A 9393-nucleotide genomic window follows, 5' to 3' on the forward strand; every position below is an offset into this window, starting at 1 on the left:
TACCCTAACTGTTAAGATTTGTGTAATTTTATTACATGACAAATTCCCATTTAATTTTTTTAGATAATTTTAATACAAACCTACCAAATAAATAATAATAATTGTTATCTATACATAGGTAACATAATTATTATGCAATTCAAACAATATACTTTATGTATTTTAATAAAAACCGTCATTATTATTGATTTACTGTAATTATATTTTATTAATACTAAATACATAAAGCTGAGGATTATGCATTTCAAATAAGTAGGATTAATGAATATGCATCATGTAAAGTTTACTTGGTAGGTTTGTATTAAAATTATCTAAAAAAAAAAAAGTAACTGGGAATTGGTCATGTAATAAAATTACATAAATCTTAAAAGTTAGGGTAAATATTTCTGTGAGTGTAAAAGTGAATGAAGTATCGGAATTTGATGCCGATCCCATGCCCGCTGTTGATGAACTAAATGAATGTCTTGGTATTGCCCATTTCATAACCACACATGATCTAACAAAATGATCTTTGCAGGTCCCCTTGTCTGTAGAATTGAAAGATAAGACGGCCTTTTCTATGCCAGGAGGACTGTGGCAGTACCGGATTTAGATGATGTAGTGATTCAGAGCCCTGACTGGGAGAGCCATTTGCCCAGAGTAGCAAAAGTCCTGGAGAAGTGCAAGCTGTCTTGAAGTGAGACCAATTACTTTGGGTACACCATCTGAAGAGGCCTTGTGAAGCCTCAAGATGCCAAACTGAGTGCCATCCAGAATTGGCCAAAACCCATGACCAAGAAGCAGGTGAGATAATTTTTGAGGCTTGCAAATTATTCCAGTTTATTCCTGACTTTGCCATGGTACTGCTCCCCTTACAGAACTGATGATGAAAAAGCACTCCAGGATGGTGAAATGGACACAGGCAAATGAAGAGGCTTTCATCAATCTGAAGAGGGTTCTATGTTCCAAACCAGTCCCTATGGCCCCCAACTTTGATAGACAGTTTTTGGTTCAAGCAGACGTCTCAGAGGTAGGTCTGGGTACTGGCGCAAGTCAATAGAGGAGAGGAACACCCTGTTCTGTATTTGAGCTGAAAACGACTGCAGAGAGAAATTATGCCACAATGGAGAAAGAGTGCCTTGTCGTAAAATGGGCCCTGGACACCCTCAAATATTACCTGCCTGGAAGGGAGTTCACATTGGTTAACAGATCATTCTCCCTTACAGTGGATGGCTAAGAATAAGGAGACAAACAGAGTGATGAGGTGTTTTTTTAGGCCTTATAACGTCTCCGTAGTTCACAGACCAGGATGGTTGACAGATGCACTGTGATGCCTTTTGGTTGTCTTGTAACTTACCGAAGTTGTCAGACCCAGGGAGAGGGATAGTGGCATCACCAGGGGACAGGTGATACAGGGACGCTACATTCCCAGCCTCCAACATGTGTTTGCTCCCAAAATGGCCACCAAGGGAAAGACTACAATTCCCAACATGCATCACACCACTGAGGACAGGTTTAAGTCTTTAAATTACCTGATTGCAACAGGGCTGGAGAGCTGGGGGAAACAGAATAAAAGGAACCCACAAGAGACAAGAGCGGGTGGCTGGGAGGAATGAGCACTGAGGAGTGTTCTAAAGGAAAGTCCTCTGGACAGTGAGTGAACTGTGAAAAGAGAGTTTGAAGAGGATGGGGGGTGTTTTCTGACTACTGACTTTATGAAACCTGAGTTTTCCTGCAAGGCTTGTTTTATTTATTTATTTATTAATGTTTTTGGACAATATCTAAAGAGTTTTTTTCCCATCAGTACCCTGTCTAATTTCTCCCGGTGCAATGCACCACCCCCTTTTACCTGAGTCAAATGTGTTTCGACATCACTATATATATATATATATATATATATATATATGAGGTCTGTTAGAAAAGTATCGGACCTTTTTATTTTTTTCAAAAACCATATGGATTTGAATCACGTGTGATTGCATCAGCCAAGCTTGAACCTTCGTGCGCATGCGTGAGTTTTTTCACGCCTGTCAGTTGCGTCATTCGCCTGTGAGCAGGCTTTGTGTGAGCAGTGGTCCACCCCTCTCGTCGGATTTTTATTTTATTTTATTATTAATAAATGGAGCTTTGCTGCATCAATTTTTTCCAGAAACTGTGAGAGACCTCCAGGTGGACACCATTCGGAAAATTCTGTTGGCTTTCAGGGACGATTTTATGGGGATTACACAGATTAAGGAGTGCTCCAGCCGGTTTAAAGACCGCCCACAGCTGCTGAGAGCACGCAGAGTGTCGATCGACAGGCTGAATCAACCAGATAATTTCCAACGTGAAGGCTTTGTTGATCCGGGACGTCGTCTGACTTACACAAAAATGGCAGGAGACGTGGACATGAGTACTTTTTCGGCACGTTCCACTGTTACAGGAGTTTTTTTCATGGAAAGAAAAGCGGACGGATGCGCCACCATGCCGTTCATGGCGCAGCACAAAACCACCTCCGTGTTGGTCTCACAGGACGGCTTTGAGATGGCTTTCAGATGGCTGTCGGTGGGTTTTCAGTCGTGTGACTAACCGAGAAATTGTGGATGAGCCTGGACATGCCAGGACATGTCCTGTGAGGCTTCATCATAGCGTTGCTTTGCGCCATGCGGCTCCACCGCGACACATGGAATTCCTCCGCTCCTCTTTCCATGACAAAAACTCCTGTAACAGTGGAATGTGCTGTTCATTTCCAAACTGGACGCTGTGTTTTATCCGGGACGTCCTCTGACTAGCACAGGAATTGCGGAAGACGTGGACATCAGCACTTTTTCGGCACATTGAGACAGACGTGCGGAGGAATGCAGCGTTGTCTTATTTATTTATGGTGTTTTTGTAGTTCAATTGGTTTAGTCAGTTTAGTTAAGTGTTATGTTGGTACCATGACTGAAATGTGTATTGCTCTTAATGTCTTTCATCACCAATTCTGTTTGTCAAATTAAGAGTACCTACTTACAGCAGAATGCAGTAAGGACAAATGTGCATGCATGCATGCAAGTTTGATCATGCACAAACAGGGGAGAGTTGACACTTGCCGTTTGGTATTCTTATGTATTTTGGGTCAAGGATGAATGGCACCAAAACTAAACATTGGTAAGAGTAATATTTTTAGAGAAGCTACATATATTAGCTAACAACACTGAACAATGGACATTGATATTTACATTCTGGATTTACATGCCAATCCAGCAGGGGGCGGTAAATCATTTATATATTAAAAGCGTGCGTGTGTGATTTTATTTAGTAAGTTTGACATTAGTACAAAATATAATTGTAAATACGTTAAAAATAAATGGATGACAAAAGAAAGTGAAAACACTTATTTCCATTGTGGTCTGTTTAAAAATCAAATGACAAAATAGAAGTAAAAATAAAATAATAATTATAATAGTAATACTGATAATAGTAGTAGTAGTAGTAGTAGTAGTAGTAGTAATAATAATGTGTATATGATAAGAAGAACCTAAACAATTTATAAATACATTAAGACAAATTACCATTTAAAAAAAATGATGTAAGTAAAAGGGTTGAGTTCTTCTTCAAAAAACTGTTGAGGTCTAAGGTTTTAAAAACATTCTGGAATCACACTCCATTCCAACTCATTATATAAGCTTTGCGCAATTTCTTACCACCCTTGAAGAATAAACACTATCCAATCTAGAGCCCGTGAATGCCCACAGGCAACACGCGAGTTTTAACTTTAAAATGATCAGAAAATGACAATACCACTGGGTTTTCATCTCAGCTGTGTCTCTATGCACTTGGTCTTTGAGGTGCACATTGCAAATTCACAGTGATGCCTCAACGCGTCATCACTTTGATAACCAAGCTGCCTGATTTACTAAGATTCTAGGTAATGAGTGCTAAATTGAGTGGACATTCCCAACTTTTACGCATTTGGCCTGGAGACAGTTTCACGGATGATTTACCAAAACTACTTGCACAACTATAAATTAGGCTTTTGTGCGTGTTAATGGCCTTAAGTAAAGTCCCTTTGGCTGCTCCCTTGTTTTCACTCTCGGTCACCACAGCAGACCCAAAGTGCATTTGCATGTTGATTTGGCACAAGTTTTACGTGGGATGTCCTTCCTGACACAACTCTATATTACAGTACATGGAGAAATGTGGCAAGGGTGGGGTTTGAACTGGGAACCTCGTGTGTGAACCATTTGTCCACTACCCTTGCCACATTTTTATAGCCCTAAGGTCAAAATAAAATTCAGCTACTTGCAGGTATGCAGCTTGTGCTTTGTTATGCACGACCTCTGCTACAAAAATCTGACCATGTTCACATGCTGCCTATTTGTTTAAGAAAAACACAAAACGTTTAATTATCAAAATTAAATTATGCTGCATTCTCCACTCAGGTAACACAGCATAATTATTCACCAGTTTGCTTAAATACTGTTGATTCAATGATTACATTTCTGAAATTGGCAATTGTTTTCATTTGTTGTCATAGCAAGCATATGAGCGTGTTTACGCACTGTGTGTCCTGTGTATGCAGCTGTGATAGCTCACACAGACTTGGATATGTGCATTTGTGTCTAAGAACACATTTGTTCTTAAAGAAACAAGCGCAATATAAACCATTTACATTTTAAATTGCCCAACATTTACAATGAATGATTTTATCAATTCTGTGGACAAGCAGGCGGCAGCCTGTGTGCTGCGGGAACAGTAGCCTGTCAAGGGCAATAAGTTTACACCATGATTCCCAATGTGCAAAATTAAGATGCTCTCAGGACCCGCTAAATGTCTTTTTGATCTTGAAAACTGTGTTGCCTGTGCAAACATCACCTGTTAGCATTTTGCCTCTCAGAATTGTGGGCGCTCTGGTGGACATACCCCAAATTCCATTTGAAAGATGCAATCCTCGTTAGTAAATCAGCATACACAGGGTTTTTGTTTTTTGTTTGTTTGTTTGTTTGTTTTGTTTTGTCAGTGCTATGGTGTTTGTTCATTACATTGCCGAAGTGGCCAAGAGGAGAGCAGCATTCACGGAGGCTAAGCAGCTCCTACAGAACTGTCAGGGGATCAAATTTGGGATAGTCTTTTCCGTGCTTCTTTGCACCACCCTGTGAACAGGCCAATAAAAATGATGTGACAGCTAACCGGAGTTAGCGGATAATGGCTAATGTTGGTAGTTTAAGACATTGAGAGGAGATGTTTCCAAATTTTTTTTGCTTTCTTTTCTTTTTTTTCAATACGGGACTAGTATGTGACCTTTATTTATTTTTATTTGCTTGTATGTGGACTCCTGGGGGCAGCTGAACATTGCTGCGCACGCGGCCCGGGGCTTCCCCCTCTCTCGTTGGCTACCGGCGAAGGAGCCGCTGGGGGCGGGCCTCATACATTGCGGTCACGTTGTTGGTCAGATGTGATGTTGCTCCGTGGGTGTCAATATGAAAAAAACAAAACAAACAAACAAAATAATAATAGTGGTAATAATAATTATGATATAATTATAATATATTATACTATTAGTTCATTAATTATTATATTATTGTTATATTATTATTATAATAGAAATATTATAATAAAATAAATCTAATGTAAAAAATACAAATAAATAAAACTACCCAATGCCCATTTATATGCATCTACAGTGGGGTAAAAAAGTATTTAGTCAGTTCCTGATTGTGCACATTGTAGGATTTGCTGTGGCAACCCCGAGTGCAAACAAGGGAGCAGCCGAAGGGACTTACTATTTGTAAATTATGATGGAAAATAAGTATTTGGTCAATAACAAAATTCAACTCAATACTTTGTAACATAATCTTTGTTGGCAATGACAGAGGTCAAACGTTTCCTGCAAGTCTTCACCAGGTTTGCACACACTGTAGCTGGTATTTTGGCCCATTCCTCCATGCAGATCTCCTCCAGAGCAGTGATGTTTTGGGGCGGTCACTGGGCAACATGGACTTTCAACTCCCTCAACAAATTTTCGATGGGGTTGAGGTCTGGAGACTGGCTTGGCCACTCCAGGACCTTGAAATGCTTTTTATTGAGCCACTCCGTTGCCCGAGCGGTGTGTTTGCGATCATTGCCATGCTGGAAGACCCAGCCACTTTGCATCTTCAATGCTCTCACTGATGGAAAGAGGTTTTTGGCTTAAAATCTCATGATACAAGGCCATGTTCATTCTTCCCTTAACACGGATCAGTTGTACTGTCCCCTTTGCAGAAAAACAGCCCCAAAACATGATGTTTCCACCCCCATGCTTCACAGTAGGACCTGGACATGTACTGGCTTAAGCAGTGGGACATGCCTGGTACTGCAGGATTTGAGTCCCTCTCAGTGTAGTGTGTAGCCTTTTGTTACCTCCCAGCTCACTGCAGGTCATTCACCAGGTCCCTTCGTGTAGTTCTGGGATTTTTGTTCACCATTCTCATGATTATTTTGACCCCACGGGATAACATCTTGAGGGGGAGCCCCAGATCGAGGGAGATTATCAGTGGTCTTGTATGTCTTCCATTTTCTTACAATTGCTCCCACAGTTGATTTATTCACACCAACCTGCTTGACTATTCTAGATTCACTCTTTCCAGCCTGGTGCACATCTACAGTTTTCTTCCTGGTGTCCTTCGACAGCTCTTTGGTCTTGGCCATGGTTGACTTTGGAGTCTGACTGTTTGAGGAGGTGGATAGGTGTCTTTTATACAGATAACGAGTTCCAACAGGTGCCATTAATACAGGTAACAGGTGGAGGACACAAGAGCTTCTTAAAGAAGAAGTCACAGGTCTGTGAGAGCAAGAAATTTTGCTTGTTTGTGGGTGACCAAATCCTTATTTTCCACCATAATTTACAAATAAATTCTTTAAAAATCCTACAATGCGATTTTCTGGATTTTTTTTTCTCATTTTGTCTCTCATAATTGAAGTGTACCTATATGTTGAAAATTACAGACCTCTCTCATATTTCTAAGTAGGAGAACTTGCACAATCAGGGGCTGACTAAATACTTTTTGGCCCCACTGTATGTAGCTCATATCATCTGATAAGCTTATTGAATTGTGACTATAAAATCCTGACAGAAATCCTGGCTATGTGTATGGAAACTGTTCTTCCAAATATTATTAACCCTGATCAAAACTGGTTTTATGCTGGGCAAACAATTTTTTTTTATGATATGCGGCATCTAATTAACATATTGTATAGACCTCATTCAGAACAGTCAGAGGTTGTGATATCCTTAGATGCTGAGAAGGCATTTGACTGTGTTGAATGGCAATATCTTTTTGCTGTTTTGGAAAAGTTTGCATTTGGGCCTTCCTTTTTATCATTGATTAGAATCTTATATAGTTCCCCAACAGCCACAGTCCAGACAGACAAACGTTACGGTCTCTGACTATTTCCAACTTCATTGGGGCTGCAGGTTGTAGTCTCTCCCCTTATCTCTTTGACTTGGTGAATGAGCTGCTCACAATAGCTGTTAGAGCAGAGGGCAATATTACAGCGCCCAGCACAATCTATACCAAAATTATTACATACTCTAGATCAGTAGTATTCAACTCCAGTCCTCGAGGGACAGTGTCCTGCACCTTTTAGATGTGTCCCTGATCCAACACACCTGAATTAAAGGGTTGAATTCCCTCCTCAGTATGCAGTCAAGTTCTCCAGAGTGCTACTAATGACCTCATTCATTGACTGAGGTGTGTTGAAACAGAGAGACATCTAAAACACACCGGCCCTTGAGGACTGGAGTTAAGAGCCCTGCTCTATATGATTTTGGTCATCTGTCAGGAAATAAATTAAACTATTCAAAGAGCTTGCTTTTTCCAGTTAAAGATATGGACAACAACTATTCTATTTTTCCATTCAAACTGAAAAAAATGAGTTTACATATTTAGGGCTCAAAATTACTCGCTCGATGGGAGATTTGTACAATAATAACTTTAAGACATTACTAGACAGGACGACTCAAGATTTTAAGAAGTGGTCAGCACTGCCAATTTCTTTAGTAGGCTAAATCAACATTGTGACGATGACAGCGCTACCCCAATTTCGCTGTCTTTTTCAGATGATCCCAGTATTCATACCAAAGACAACATTTCAACAATTAGATAGGTTAATTGTGTCATTTATTTGGAACAATTCAAACCCCAGAATGAAGAAAATATATTTAGAGGTGCCTAAAGAGTCAGGGGGTCTCAGATTGCCAAGCTTTATTTTCTATTACTGGGCTGCAAACATTGTAAAACTTTTGCATTGGGTATTTACATATACAAATAAACATGACATAGAATGGGCAGAAATGGAATTATTATGCAACCCACTACCTATACTCACCTCCCCACTGCCATATAGTCAAAATATAGAAATAATAAATCCAGTGGTTAAAGAGTCACAAAAAAATTGGCTCCAGTTCAGGAGACATTTTGGATTAAAACAGACAGTTGTTTTTTTACAGTAGCAAACAATCCCTTCGTTCCCCTGTCTGTGTTGGATAATGCATTTCAATATTTGCATAGAAAGGGACTAACATTTTACAGTGACTTGTTTACAAATGACACATTGTCCTCATTTGAGACACTCAGGAAAGACCACAATTTATGCACCACTCTTTTTTTTAGATATCTTGAAATACGTAGTTTTACTAAGAAAGTGTTCCCCTCATTTCCTTACCTACCACCTAAAAGCAAATTAGATAACATTTTAGAGCTCGACCCCTTTGAGAGGAAACGGGTTTTGGTGATATACACTTTGATCAGGGGTTTAAATCAGATATCCAGAGAGAAAACTAAAACTGCATGAGAGAGTGATTTGGGGGTGGTGCTGTCAGAGGAGACGTGGAGGGACAGCCTTTCTTGAGTACATGCCTCTTCATTGTGTGTACGTGTAATTCAATTTAAGGTACTTCATCATCTCCACTACTCAAAGGACAAACTTGCCAGAATTTTTCTCACAACAAACTCTGCCTGCTCGAGATGCAGCCCAGCTTCAGTGGGACACGTTTTGGGTTTGCTCCTCTCGAAATAGTTATTGTGTAAAAAGACCATAGCTCCTAATTTCCACAATTCCCTGAATTGTAAGGTCACAAACTTACAGGCAAATCCTTTGGCATTTGTTTCATTACTTGCCTGCAGACTGATTCTTTTTAACTCGAAGGCAAAGAAACCCCCATCATTTCTACAGTGGTTGAAGGAGGTGCTTTGCTTTTTGCCTTTGGAAAGGCTCAGATATAAGACAAGCAAAAGATCTGCAACCTGGAGTTCTTTTATAGACTATATTGAAGGTTCCTTCTTACAATAAGAACTCTACTCATCTAGAGGTAATTGCTCTTTTTATTTCTAATCCTCTATGTGGGAATAACACTGTTGTATTAAAAAAAACACACACACAGATTAAAAGTAAGAAGACTGTCCAGTCTTGTGG

Source organism: Thalassophryne amazonica, chromosome 8, assembly GCF_902500255.1.
Source record: "Thalassophryne amazonica chromosome 8, fThaAma1.1, whole genome shotgun sequence".
Taxonomy (NCBI): Eukaryota; Metazoa; Chordata; class Actinopteri; order Batrachoidiformes; family Batrachoididae; genus Thalassophryne; species Thalassophryne amazonica.